Source organism: Pan troglodytes, chromosome 5 (assembly GCF_028858775.2).
Source record: "Pan troglodytes isolate AG18354 chromosome 5, NHGRI_mPanTro3-v2.0_pri, whole genome shotgun sequence".
Taxonomy (NCBI): domain Eukaryota; kingdom Metazoa; phylum Chordata; class Mammalia; order Primates; family Hominidae; genus Pan; species Pan troglodytes.
The window spans coordinates 178194501-178209023 of NC_072403.2; the positions used below are offsets into that span (position 1 = coordinate 178194501).

The 14523-nt window shown below is 40.1% G+C and overlaps 1 non-coding gene across 1 annotated transcript; it reads left to right on the forward strand.

Moving 5' to 3' along the window:
* The first annotated feature begins 1317 nt into the window (after window positions 1-1317).
* Window positions 1318-1389, forward strand: LOC112209656 (small nucleolar RNA SNORD45). Its single transcript, XR_002944479.1, has one exon. It is a non-coding gene; the product is annotated as a small nucleolar RNA SNORD45 (small nucleolar RNA).
* Window positions 1390-14523: the final 13134 nt, after the last annotated feature.

Here is a 14523-nt window from a genome sequence, read left to right on the forward strand (position 1 = left end):
AACACAGAAAGAGAGGCGGGACAAGAAAAACTGGTGATCCACTAATAAGAAGGCCCTGGAGCCACTCGATGTTTAATCTTCTCAAGGGATGAGAATGTGTCTCGTACTTCTCAGCATCTGAAACGCAGCCTTCGCTAATGGGTCAGTTTCACTGGACGTACTCCCAGGATCATAGATGGCAGCCGGGGAAGGCAGTGAGGGTGGAAATGTCTCACTAGGCTGAATTGAAGTGAGGCCTACCCATTGCCTCCTTTGCATGTGTTTAAGTATTAGAAGAATCTAGTAATTTACCCATAAGAGATAATCAAACAAGAAAACAAAGGTGTATGTGCAAAGATTTGAATCTTAGCTTTATTTGAAATAACAGAAAATTGGAAGTCAATTCATGTCCATCAGCGTGGGGCTGGCCACCTGCCAATTCATGTCCATTTCCCTGGAGGGAAATGACCCAACCATGGAGAGAACGATGTTCACTGATTGCATTGGCGTGGCAAGAACTCCATGGCATGTTGCATCATGAAGAAAGCTGCCCCGCAAAATGAGATGCGATTGACGTTGATGTGTCTGTACTTGTGCAAAGAGAGATTTGGGAAAGGGAGTTTACTGAAGTGTTAACAATGGGTTACAAGTTTTGAAGTGATTTTAATTTCTTTTTTTTTTAAGTTTCTGTTAGGCTGGGATTTTCCCCATAGATATGCATCATCTATGTCAGCAATCCCCAACCTTTTGGGCACCAGGACAGGTTTCGTGAAAGACAATTTTTCCACGGACCAGGAGTGGGAGGGACGGTTTCAGGATGATTCAAGCACATTACGTTTATCATTAGATTCTCACAAGGAGCATGCAAGCTAGATCCCTTGCATGCCCAGTTCACAATAGGGTTCGTGCTCCTATGAGAATCTGATGTTGCCACTGGTCTGACAGGAGGTGGAGCTCAGCTTCGCTCACTTGCCCCACCACTCACCTCCTGCTGTGCAGCCCAGTTCCTAACAGGCCACAGACCAGTATACCAGTCTGTCACCTGGGGGTTGGGGATCCCTGATTTTTGTAATTGGAAGTAAAGTTGTTCGCATTACTTTAAAATAAAGACAGTACCATCGTTATAAAGTATTCTCTAAGTGCAATCATAGGGAAAAGTTCTGCTGAAAACTCTAGGGATGGTTAGTCGTTTTAGGGAAATACGGGGAACCAGATGGATTCTGGTTTTTATTTATCTCCCTTCAAAACAGCTACTAGTAATCTGCAGAAAAGATGCATGGGAAATAAACCAGGAAAACTGAGCCCAAAGTGAGGTGCAAAGGTTCTAAAACGATCAGTGGTCAATGATGTCGTGGCATGTATCAGCTGAATCCAAAGTTGATGTGAGTTCCAAAATTATACTGAGACTTTGGGGGAAAACAAAGGCTCAGCTATGCTCATCCATCAGATTTCAGTTCCTTCATCAGTTCCTTGAGTGGCCACCACTTCTACTGTGATAAGTCAGCACTGACCTGGGCCACTGCTCTGTTCTCGTCGCAGTTACAAGGTGAGATTTCTTTAAGAGATTATTTGACTAACAATTGGCCTCATCCATTTGATTGTGAGCTTCGTGAACACGTGCATCATTTCCTTTTTTTTTTTTTTTTTTTTTTTTTGAGACAGAGTCTCACTCTATCAGCCAGGCTGCAGTGCAGTGGCACAATCTTGGCTCACTGCAACCTCCACCTCCTGGGTTCAGGTGATCCATCCACCTCAGCCTCCTGAGGAGCTGGGACTACAGGTGAGGGTCACCATGCCTAGCTGATTTTTGTATTTTCTGTAGAGACAGTGTTTCATCAAATGATCCACCTGTCTTGGCCTCCCATAGTGCTAAGATTACAGGCATGAGCCACCATGCCCAGCTATTTTTATTTTTATTTAGTTTTTGCTAATAATGTAATCCTTGGTGGCTGACACATATTAGGGGCTCAAAACAAGTTTGAGTAAATGAATAAAAGCACTACAGTGTGAGCTTAAAAAATAATTATAACACTTGCACTGTGGAAACACAAATTACCTTACCGATCTGAAAATTGCATTTTGTACTTTTTGCTTTAATTGCATATTTTGAAAAAAGAAATGCCTCATAATTTCTCCTTGACTGTTATTTCATTTTCTTTATTCCTCAAACATACTGTAGACGTTGGAGGAAACACCAGAGCCTATACAGGGATGGTTGATTGTGAGAAAAGGTAAGACAAGTAAGTCTCTCTATTTGAAACCCTGAAACCTTGTTTTTCAGCAGGCACATTGCACGCATGATCAAACAGATTAGTGTGGTTCTAATTGGTAAACCATTAATAAGCCATAGAATATAATCAAGGTCGTTCAGAAAGATACACAAGCAAATCCACAAAAGGGGATTAGAAACCCAGTGTGTTCAGGTATTCTTGCATTGCTGTAATGAAATACCTGAGGCTGGGTAATTTATAAAGAACAGAGGTTTAATTGGCTCATGGTTCTGCAGGCTGTACAGAAAGTGTGGGGCCAGCATCTGATGTGCTTCTGGTGAGGGACTCAGGAAGCTAACAATCATGACAGAAGGCAAAGGGGGAGTAGACATCTCACATATAATGAGAGCAGGAGCAAGAGAGAGAGTGGGGTGGGGGCAGGTGCCACACACTTTTAAACAACTACATCCCACAATAACTCACTCATTCTCATGAGGACAGCACCAAACCATTCGTGAGAAATCCACCCCTAAGACCCAAACACCTTCCACCAGATCCAAGACTGAGGATTACATCTCAACATAAGATTTAGAGGGACCATCCAAACTATATCATTCTGCCCCTGGCCTCCCAAATCTCAGGTCCTTCTCACATTGCAAAATAATCTCGTGGCCTTCTCACATGGCAAAATAATCTCTTCTCAATAGTCCTCCAAAGTCTTAACTCATTCCAGCTTTAACTGAAAAGTCCCATGTCCAAATGAGTTCCTTCCACCTGTGAGTCTGTAAAATCACAAGAAGTTATTTACTTCTGAGATACAACAGGAGTACTAGAATTGGGTAAATATTCCTGTTCCAAAAGGTAGAAATTGGTGAAAGAAAAGGGCTATAGGCCCCACACAAGCCTAAAAGCCAGCAGGAGAGTCATTAAATCTTAAAGTTCCAAAATAATCTCATTCAACTCCATGTCCCACATCCAGGGCACACAGGTGCAAGGGATGGTCTCCCAAGGCTTTGAGTAGCTCCATCCCTGTATCTTTACATGGCATAGCCCCTACAGCTTCTCTCACAGGCTAGAGTTGAGTGCCTGCAGCTTTTCCAGGTGCAGGGTGCAAGCTACTGATGGATCTACCATACTGGGGTCTGGAGTACAGAGCCTCTTTCCCACAGCTCCACCAGGCAGTGCTCCAGTGGGGACTGTTTGTGGGGTCTCCAACCACACATTTCCCCCTGACACTACCCTAGTAAAAGCTCTCTGTGAGGGCTCCACCCCTGCAGCAGACTTCTGCCAGGAACCCAGACTTTTCCATACCTCCATTGAAATCTAAGGGGAGGCTGCCAAGCATTCTTCAGTCTTACATTCTGTGTACCTTCAGGCTTAACACCACACAGAAACACAAAGGCTTATGGCTCCTGCCCTTTATAACAGCAGCCAGAGCAGCCAGGATGTGGGGACCAGCGTCCCAAGGCTGTGTAGGGTACTGGGGTCCTGGGCCTAGCCCACAGAACAATTCTTCCCTCCTAGACCTCTGGGCCTGTGATAGGTGGGGCTGTCTAGAACAACTCTGAAATGTCTTTGAGGCCTTTTCTCCATTGTCTTGGCTGTCAGCACCTTGCTCCCTTTCAGTCATGCAAATCTTTCTAGCAAGTGGTTGCTCCATAGCCCACTTTGATTCCTCTCCTGATAATGCTTTTTCTTTCTCTGTCATGTGGCCAGGCTACAAATTTTCCAAACTTTTACACACTGCTTCCACTTTAAATATAACTTTCAACTTTAAGTCATTTCTTTGCTCCTATATCTGAGCATAGGCTGTTAGAAGCAGCCAGGTTACAGGCAGCCAAGTCACATGTTTAATACTTTATTGCTTAGAAATTTCTTCCTCCAGATACCCTAAGTCATCACTTTTAAGTTCAAACTTCCATAAATCCCTAGGGCATGAACACAATACAGCCAAGTTATTATCACTATCAGCATTTTGGTCACAACCATTTAACCAGTCTCTAAGAAGTTCCAAACTTTACCTCATCTTCCTGTCTTCTTCTGAGCCCTCCAAACCTTTCCATCCTCTACCTATTAACCAATTCCAAAGTTGCTTCCACATTTTAAGGTATCTTTATAGCAACACCTCACTCCTTGGTACCAATTTTCTGTGTTCGCCCATTCTCACATTGCTATAAAGAAGTACCTGAAGCTGGGTAATTTATAGAGAAAAGTTTAATTGGCTCATGGTTCTGTAGTCTATACAGGAGGCATGGTGCTTGCATCTGCTTGGCTTCTGGAGAAGCCTCAAGAAGCTTCTAATCATGTGGAAGGTAAAGTGCGAGCACAAGTCTCACATGGCAAGAGTAGGAGCAAAAGAGAGGGTGAGGGGGAGGTACCACATGCTTGTAAACAATCAGATCTCACAGGAACTCACTCACACTTGGGAGGATAGTACCAAGCCATTCATGAGGAATCCACTCCCATGACCCAAACATCTGCCACCAGGACCTACCTCCAATACTAAGGATTACATCTCAACATGAGATTTGGAGGGGACATCCAAACTATATCACCCAGAAATGGTCCAACTTCAAGGTCTTGCAGTATTTGAGATAATGTGTGCACTGCTCAGGATCACAAAGGCTTCTAAAAACATGAGTCAATGAGAGAGATGTATTGATCTCAGCTTTGAGTACCAAGAGGAAGAAAAGGAGGCAGAGTTTAAATGTTGTCAGTTCTCAAACACAGAGATGAAGGCTCAGGGAATAACCTTAGAAGAAAAATATTGCATTGTCAGAAGACTGAAAGAAAACAAAACAAATTTTTTTTAAAATGGTGGAGGCTGAGGTAAGATTTCAGGTTAGCAGTAGTAAAATTCTCTTTTCCACTAAGGGCACTTTATTCAGAATCTGCTTAAAATGTGAGAGGGCATCACACACATTAATAATGAATAATTCAATTTCCTTTCTTTTTTAAGTGATTTACAAGAAACTTGTTGCATAGATTTTTTAAAATCAACCAAATGCCCTTGAAGTGTAACAGTTGTTTACTAGAAAGCATAATTACTGAAAATGTTGGGCTACATTAATAGAGGCATATTTGTCAGATTATGGAAGGCCATGATCCCACTATAAGAATGACAACTTTGAATATTTGTTATTTCTTAATTTTTGCAACAACTGTGAAAGGCAAATAACTAAGGAGGCCCTGAATCCTAGTTGTTAGAGGAACAGGCATCCATCAGCTTTGTGACCTTGGGAAATCCTTTCACCAGCTCCATAGAGTTGTTAATAGAAGAATTCTTGAGCTGATACATAAAAAGCACTTACTTCATATAGGGCTGAGACTTAATAAACAATAAATAGCAGCAATCATTTGATTATCTGACAAACAAGAAACATAGATTCCTTTCCTTATGTGACTTGTCCAAGATCCCACAATTGGAAGAAGTTGAGCCAGGGCTGAAATGCAGGCTCAGCTCTGTTTTAAATTCCAAGTCCCTTCTTCACTCGCTTCTCAGCTGCCTTTTCCCTCGATCTTGCCATGGTAACATCCCAGACAGACCTTTGCTTTGCCAAGATCTGATGTTGACATAATACCCCATGCTATCCCCAGGCTTCTTCTTGAGAGATTGAATGTTGCCACGTTGCTTGCATCTCCAGTGGTCACTTACATCTCCCTGACGATCTACTCTGCTAAGTACATTGCTTGCAAAATACTTAAACAACAAACAAATATGCAAATAAACACATCTCCCTGACAATCTACTCTGCTAAGTACATTGCTTGCAAAATACTTAAACAACAAACAAACAAATATGCAGATAAACACACCTTTGCACCTTCCTGCCAGCTCATCATCCAGGTCTATCTTGTTCCTTTGCCGCATGCACAAGTTAACGAAGAGCAGGCCCCTGTCTACCCCCTGCACCATCCTCTCTCTCTTCAGCCCTCGCAGGCTGGCTCTAACCCTCCTTTGTGTGGAAACCCAGAGGTCCGGTGACCATTGCTATAGCTGAGGCATTGCTCTGTCTTCTGTTTGTCAACCTTGACATCACCAAGAACCTCTAAGCACCCCCCAAGCCTGCTGCCCTGGGCTTCGTGACTCCATTTTGTACTTTCTTGCCTCACTCCAACTTTGCCAACTTGTTTGGTGTCTTTTCTTGACTCTTCTTCCTACTCTCTCCAGACTGGCTCAATTTCTTTTAAGAAATCAGAGAATTTCAGAATCATAAGAAATCTAAAAAGTTATCTGGTTCAATAGCGATCCACTGTCTCCTCCACTGCCGCCAGTATCTCTGGCTGGTGCCACCCTAGGCCCTGCAGTGCTGGCGGTGGGCTCTCCCTGCCCCATGTGCCCTTCAGCGCACCTTTATGTGGCCCGATGTCGGGGAGCGCCTATTCATTCCATCCACACTGCCTTCCCATGGCTCCTTTTGCTCTGCCCTGTGAGATCCTCCCTGGCCCCTGCACCATCACCCCAGACTCTGAAGGCTCTCACCTCTCCTTGATCTCCCCCTACAACCCTGAGGTTTCCTCTCTCCAGATAACAGCCCAGTTTCTTCACCTGCAATTCATTAAATATGCTTTCTTTTTCTCCATTCTCCTATCACTGCACCCATTCCAATTTACCCATCCATAAACTCTGAATTTTGCTTGCCTCGAAGAATCTGCACACAATAGAGCAGAGTGCTCACCACTCCAGTTCTGGAGCAGACACAGGTGGAGGTAGGTCCTCAGCTAGAATGAGGTCCCAGGAACTAAGTTATTGGGTGGCTAATGCGGAAAAGTAGTGTTCTACCTAACATAGAATAGATCGATGATGACAAACTAATGGCCGCTGGCTGGCTGACTGACTGCTTAGGTGGCTGACTGGAAGGCTGGCTGGATGGATGGATAGATGGATGGATAGATGATGGATGGATGGATGGATAGATGCATGGATGGATGGATATGGACACATGGATAGGTGGATGGATATGGATGGATGGATGGATGGATGGATGGATGGATGGATGGATGGGGGGATGGATATATAGATAGGTAGATAGATATATAGATAGATTGGATTCATACATAAGAAACAATGTCAGAATCACAGATAGGCAAAATAAGTTGTTTACTGAAGTGTGCAGAAAGCTGACCAGAAACAGTAAATGTGAGTTTGAACCTAGGTGCTCCATGTGGGCGTGGAGTTTGTCCCACTGCAGTTATGAGTAAGATGTGAGGGGCAGTCACTTCTTGTCGTCCTGACCACGTGGTTGTGCCATATCTTGGTCCAGGTCTCTGCTTCTCCATCTGTTTTTCTCAAACCCTTTACCACACTCTGAAATTATCCCTTTTGACTTCCTTTTTTTTTTGCTATACCTCAACCCCACTCCTGGGAAGGCAATTGTCTTGTTCACAGTAGTAGCACATACCTGGCATGTAGTAGCAGCTCAGTGAGTACTGGTTGGACCTGTAAGCGGTTTAATAAATTGATACATTCTGTGCACACACAGAGGAGGGTGCACTAACACAGCGAAATTAAAAATGCAAAGGCATAAGCAGCTTTGCTGGTGTTGTCGCGCCATCGTGTGGCCTTTTTGACTATTGCAGCTACAGGCTCATGGCTGTATTTATACCGTGAGGATAATAACCTGTTTGCCTCCATTGCTGGTGGGATGAAGTCAGAGGCTGATAGGACTTACTGCACTCACCTGCTTCTCCTGTACCTATCTTGCTATCCCTGTGCTCTCGTTAGAGCTGATGTTTCTCGAGGTGCACGTTTGGCTTCTGCTTTTTCTCATTGTGAAGTATTTGTTGATCCATTACACCTGGCTGCAAATGACTACTAATTCCAAATCTCAATCCCCAAGTTCACATTCCTTGTATCAGCATTTAAAGTGACAAAGCTCTCTAAACATTGCTTCAGCTGCATCCCACAGATTTTAATATGTTGGATTTTTGTTGTCATGCATATCAAAATATTTGCTAGTTTCCCCTTGATTTCATTTTTGGCCTGTGAACTATTTAGAAGTGTGTTCTTTAATTGTCAGATATTTAAAGGGTTTTTCTAGATATCTTGTTACTAATTTCTAAATAAATTCCATTGTGTTCAGAAAATATACTTTTCAGGACTTCAGTGCTTTTAATGAGGCTTGTTTTATGTCCACCAGCTTGTCCGTGTTAGCAAATGTATTATGTGCATTGGAAAAAAAAATGTGTATTCTGCAGTTGCTGAATGTAGTGTTCTATAAATAGCAATGAGATAAAAGTGGTTGGCTGTGTTGTTCAGGTCATCCCTGTCTTTACTGATTTTTTGTCAATTTGTTCTATCAATTGCAGAAAGAGATATATTAAAAAATTCTTAGTTATAATTGTGAAGTTGTCAGTGTTTCCTAATTCTTTTCATTTTGCTTTATGTATCTAGTGCTGTGTATTAAGCACATGCACATAGTTAATTGCTAAATCTTCTTGATGAATTGTCACTTTATGATTATGATAATGAAATGTCTCTAGTAATGCTCTGATACTACATTTGCCACTCCAGCCTTTTATCCATGTCATTTGCTCATGGTATGTCTTTTCTGGTCCATTTCTTTCAACCTACCTTTGTCTTTATATTTAAAGCATGTCTTTTACTTTCTTTTCTTTTCTTTTTTTTTTTTTTTTTTTTTTTTGAGACAGAGTCTCACCTGTTGCCCAGCGCTCACTGCAACCTCTGCCTCCGGGGTTCAAGTGATTCTCATTCTCCTGCTTCAGCCTCCCAAGTAGCTGGAACTACAGGCACCTGCCACCACGCCCAGCTAATTTTTGTATTTTTAGTTGAGATGGGGTTTTACCATTTTGGTCAGGCTGGTCTTGAACTCCTGACCTCAGTTGATCCACCAGCCTCGGCCTCCCGAAGTGCTGGGATTACAGGTGTGAGCCACTGTGCCCGGCCTAAACATGCCTCCTGTAGTCAGCATATAGTATGCTATTATTTTTTATCCATGCCAACAATCGCTGGCTTTTGATTAGCATGTTTAGATTATTAACATTTACTGTAAGTACGAATATGGTTGGTTTAGGACTTCCATTTTATTACTTATTTTCCATTTGTTCCCTCTGCTTCGGTTTATTGGATCCCCGTTTCCTCCTTCCTTTTGGATAATTTAATTTTTTTAGTATTTCATTTTAACTCATCTATGGACTTTTCAGCTACATCCTATACGTGTTTTAGCGTTTGCTCTATAGGTTAAAATATACATAACTAATTTTTCACATTTGACTTAGAGTTAACTTGTCTCACTTTAAGTAAAACAAAGAAAACTTGCAGACATATTGGACCCTCTACCACTACCACCCGCATTGACCTGTATGCTATAGATGTCATAGATTATGTCTACACACATTGAAAACCCCACCAGGCAGTATTATAATTTTTGCTTTTAATAGTCATAAGTATTTGAGAGAAGTTCAGAGGAAAAAAATATTATCCTAGCTATTTATCATTGACTTCCCTTTATTACTGAAAAGCCAAGCTTCTCTCAAGTGTCATTTTTCTGCAGCATGAAGAACTTCATTTCGCATTTCTCGTAGAGTGGGTCTGCAGGTGATGTTTTCTTATTTTCTTTCATCTGAGAATATCTTGACGTTGCTTTATTCCTGAATTCCTTAAAGAGAGAGAGAGAGAGAATGAGAAAGAGTCTCACTCTGTTGCCCAGGCTGGAGTGCAGTGGCACAATCTCGGCTCACTGCAACCTCTGCCTCCCAGGTTCAAGTGATTCTCATGCCTCAGCCTCCCAAGTAGCTGGGATTACAAGTGTGCACCAACACACCTGGCTCATTTTTGTATTTTTAGTAGAGACAGGGTTTTGCCATGGTGGCCAGGCTGGTCTCAAACTCCTCGCCTCAAGTGATCCACTTGCCTCAGCCTCCCAAAGTGCTGTTAAAATCCTTTGGCCACTTAAAAAAACGGGCTACCTTTTATTGTTGAGTTGTTAGAGTTCTTCACATATTCTAGATGCAAATCTCTTATGCAGTACATGATTTGCAAATGTTTCTCCCATTTTATAGGTTATCTTTCCGTGTTTTTGGTGATGTCTTTGGATGCCTAATGTTTCAAATTTTAATGAAGTACAATTTATTTATTTTTTTTGCTGTTGTTACTTGTGCTTTTGATGGCATATCTAAGAAAACATTGCCCAAAGCATAAGCCACCATGCTTGTCCCTGAAGGATATTTTTGCTCAATATAGAATTCTGGATTGACAGTTCTTTTCTTTCAGTAAATACGTTGTTTTAACATCTTCTGGTCTTCACAGTTCCTAATGTGACATCTAATCATTCAAATTATTATCTCCCTGGACGTGCCATTTTTCTCTAACTGCTTTAAAGAATTTTTCTTTATATTTGGATTTCAACAATTTGATTATAATTGGTTTCTTTGAGTATATCTTTCACCAAATTGGGAACATTTTTAGCCATTATTTCTTCAAATGTTTTTTCTGCACCAATCTCTTTTTCTGATCCTCGGGAACTTCAGTGACACATATTTTAGACCTTTTGATATCTGCTTATTGTTTCCTGCATTTTGTCATGTTTTTCAATAATGTTTCTCTTTGTCCTTCAGATTGGATTATTTTTATTGATTTACCTTTAGATTATCTGACACTTTATTCTGTTTTCTCCATTCTGCTATTGAACTCATCCAGTGTATTTTTAACTTTGGTTTATTTGTTTTTCAGGTCTAAGTTTTTATTTTGGCTCTTCTTAATAATTTCTATTTTTTCCTATGGTCACTACTATCATTCTGATTATTCCAATTTATTTACCATTACTTTATAAAGCATAGTAACAATAGTTGCTATAAAGTCCTGGTCTAATAATGTTAACATCTGTACATCTTGGGGTTGACATCTGTTTATTGTTTTTTTACTTGAAAATTAGTCACATTTTTTCTAATTCTTTGTATAAAATTTTGGATTGTTTAATAGATATTTGAATGATACATTGATTCTGAGTCCCGTTACAATCCTCTGAAGAATACTGATGCTTTTGTTTTAATAGGCAATTAGCCCAGTTAGATTCTGACCACAAACTTAGTCTTTAGTCTTGTTTACTTACGGGCAGAGTTTCTAATCTCAGTTTCATTCTCAAATATTTTGTTATGCTTCTTTGGATCTGTTCTGCCCATTCACAGCTAAGACCTAACAACAAGATTGTCTAAGTTCAAAAGCAAAGTTAGAAATCCCCTTCTTTGGCTTTTTTGTCCAAACTGGTATTGCCATCTTGGACAACTATGATATTAAACAACTGTATTTATTGTTTTGACAAATGCTCTGAGGATAGGGCTATCACCACTGAGCAAGCTCTGCATCAGAGCAATTAAAGATAATGGGTCTTTTCCACGGAGCTGCCTGATGGGCCAGACGTTGACAACTCTCTTGGTTGCTTCCAAACGTTGGCAATTATTTTAAAAATGGGGCTCTAAGCTTTTGTGGGCAGGTTGTTGTGTGGATGTTTTGTGGAGCAGAGAGGGGCAAGGTTCCTACACATGACTGTGTAACTATTTTCCTGTCAAGTTTAAAAATCAAGCCTCTGGACAAAACACAAAAGGTAACTACTTATGGACTCTGAAAAGTCACAAAATCAGGTGAATTGTGAAGGGGAGTAAAAAGTTGAGGAAATTACATGAAATTGAGTACATTTTCTGATTAATTTTAACAAGGATGCCAAGGCAATAAAATGGGGGAAAATGTGTCTTTTCCACAAATGATGCTGAGAAAATAAGATATCAGCATCTAAAAGAATGAAGTTGGAAACTTCCTCACACCACACACAAAAATCAACTCAAAATGTATCTAAAATCAACATGTAAGAGGCAAACATATAAAACTCTTAGAAGAAACTATAGCAATAACTCTTCATGACCTTGAGTTGGGCAATATTTTCTTAGATATGGCACCAAAAGCACAAGTAACAACAGCAAAAAATAAATAAATACATTGTACTTCATTAAAATTTAAAACATTAGGCATCCAAAGACATCACCAAAAACATGGAAAGATAACTATAAAATGGGAGAAACATTTGCAAATCATGTACTGCATAAGAGATTTGTATCTAGAATATATGAAGAACTCTAACAACTCAACCATAAAAGGTAGCCCATTTTTTTAAGTGGCCAAAGGATTTTAACAGGCATTTCTCCAAATAAAATATAGAAACAGCCAATGAGCATATGCAAAATTAATCAGTAAGGATGTGCAAACAAAACCATAATGATACACTGCTTCACATCTGCTAGGATGGCTAAAAAAGTTTTTAAGACAATAACAATTGTTGGTGAGGATATAGATAAATTAAAACCCTCATACATTGCTGAAGGGATTGTAAAATGATGCAGCAACTTTGGAAGCATTTTGGCAGTTCTTCAAAACATTAAATATGCAGTCACTATACGACCCAGTAATTCTTCTCTTAAGAATATATTCAAGAGAAATGAAAATAAATATCCACATAAAAAGTTGTGTGCAAATGTTTATAGCAGCATTGTTCCAAAAAGCCAAAAGGTAGAAACAACCAAAATGTCCATTGGAGGATGAATGGGAAAAGAAAACGTGGAATCCATACAGTGAAATGGAAAATAAAAAGGAATGAAATACTGATACGCACTGCAACTTGGATGAATTTTGAAAACATTACGTTAAGTGAGAAAAGCCAATGACAAAGTACCACATACTGTAAGAGTCCATTTATTTAAAATGTCCAGAATAGACAGCTCTATAAACATAGAAGACAGATTCGTGGTTTCCAGGGGATAAGGGAAGATGGAATGGGGAGTGATTGCTAGTGTGTATGAAGTGATGAAAATGTCGTAGCATTAGATAGCAGTGCTGGTTGCACAACCTTGAATATACTAAAAACCACTGAATTGAACATGTAAAGAGGGTTAATGTATTGTATGCGAATATTATCTCAATAAAGCAGTTATTTTTCACCTATCGGAATGGTAATGTCTAGTGGTAGTGCTGACGAGAGTGTAGGTAAGAAGGTATTCTGTATGCTGAAATGGGTTGTGTAAATTGGTACAACCTCTTTCAGGGTCAGTTTTGTAGTTTTTATTAAATGTAATATGCATATACCCTTTGGCCCAGAATTTCCAATTCTAGGAAAATATTCTACTAGTAAAATTCATGTATGTACACAGTAAAGATTTGGTAGATCTTTGTGTGTTAATATAAAAGGATCTATAAGATATTTTGTTGGGCTATCAAAATTTGAATAAAGTCTATACAATAGATCTTATTCTAATTTTTGAATAAAGTCTAATCAATAGATCTTATTCTAATTTTTGAATAAGGTCTATAATATTTTTCCAATGTTAATTTCCAGATTTTGATTGCTATCGCATGATTGTATGAGTTGTTAATATGAAGGTAAGCTGGTGAAGGATATATGGAAACTCTGTGCTATTTTTGTAAATCTAAGATTATGCAATATAAAACTAAAATACCATAATAACTTTGGTAAAAATATGTATGTTGTGAAAATATAGCTATTTGAATGGAAATGAACATCCAATTCAAGAGAATGGTTTCCTGCGCATCATGAGTGGGGCGAATAGAAAGAGGTGTACAGTAGTGATTTCAACTATACTTGCAATATTTCGCTTTTTAAACTTCATCATATATAGTCAGGTGTTTATTACATAATTCTTTGAAATTTTCATATAAAAGGAAAATACACACACACACACACACAAAAGGCAATAAAAATTGTTGCAACCAATGTCGTGAGTCTGTGAATACCTGAATCCATCTAAGGTCCCATGATTAAAGCTGCTGCTTTGAAAACCTTGACAGTGTTAGTACTTTCATTTGCTGCACAAAGGCACAGTTTACTTCACTGCTGGATGGATCCAAAGGGGAAAATATTCCTGCTAGGATGCTGTTCTGTCACTGGACGGAAGGCAAGGGAGTCCGAGAGTGTGGAGAAAGAAAGAAAATCCTTCAACGCCTGTGCGTTCCGTGACTGGAGCCGTTCTCATTTCTACAGGGAGACGCCATCTGCCCATTCAGGAATGTGCGGTGAGACTCTCTCCTTGGGCTCTGCACACCACCGTGAACATTTTGTCAGCACGGGTGACTCACAGCTTACACGGAAAACAGTAGCCTGCCCCTAGCAACCACACATCGTCTTTTCCCCAGACATTTCCAATTTCTCTGCACTCCTATGGAGACTGTTTTCTTCTTGCTTCACTCTTTCTGTGACATAAGACAGGAATTTTCACAGCTCTTCCACACCATGGGTGTATATGGACTGAACCAGCATAACAGCAAATAAACGGTGGTGGACCCAGGTACTGGAAATAGCCAGACCGCTTAC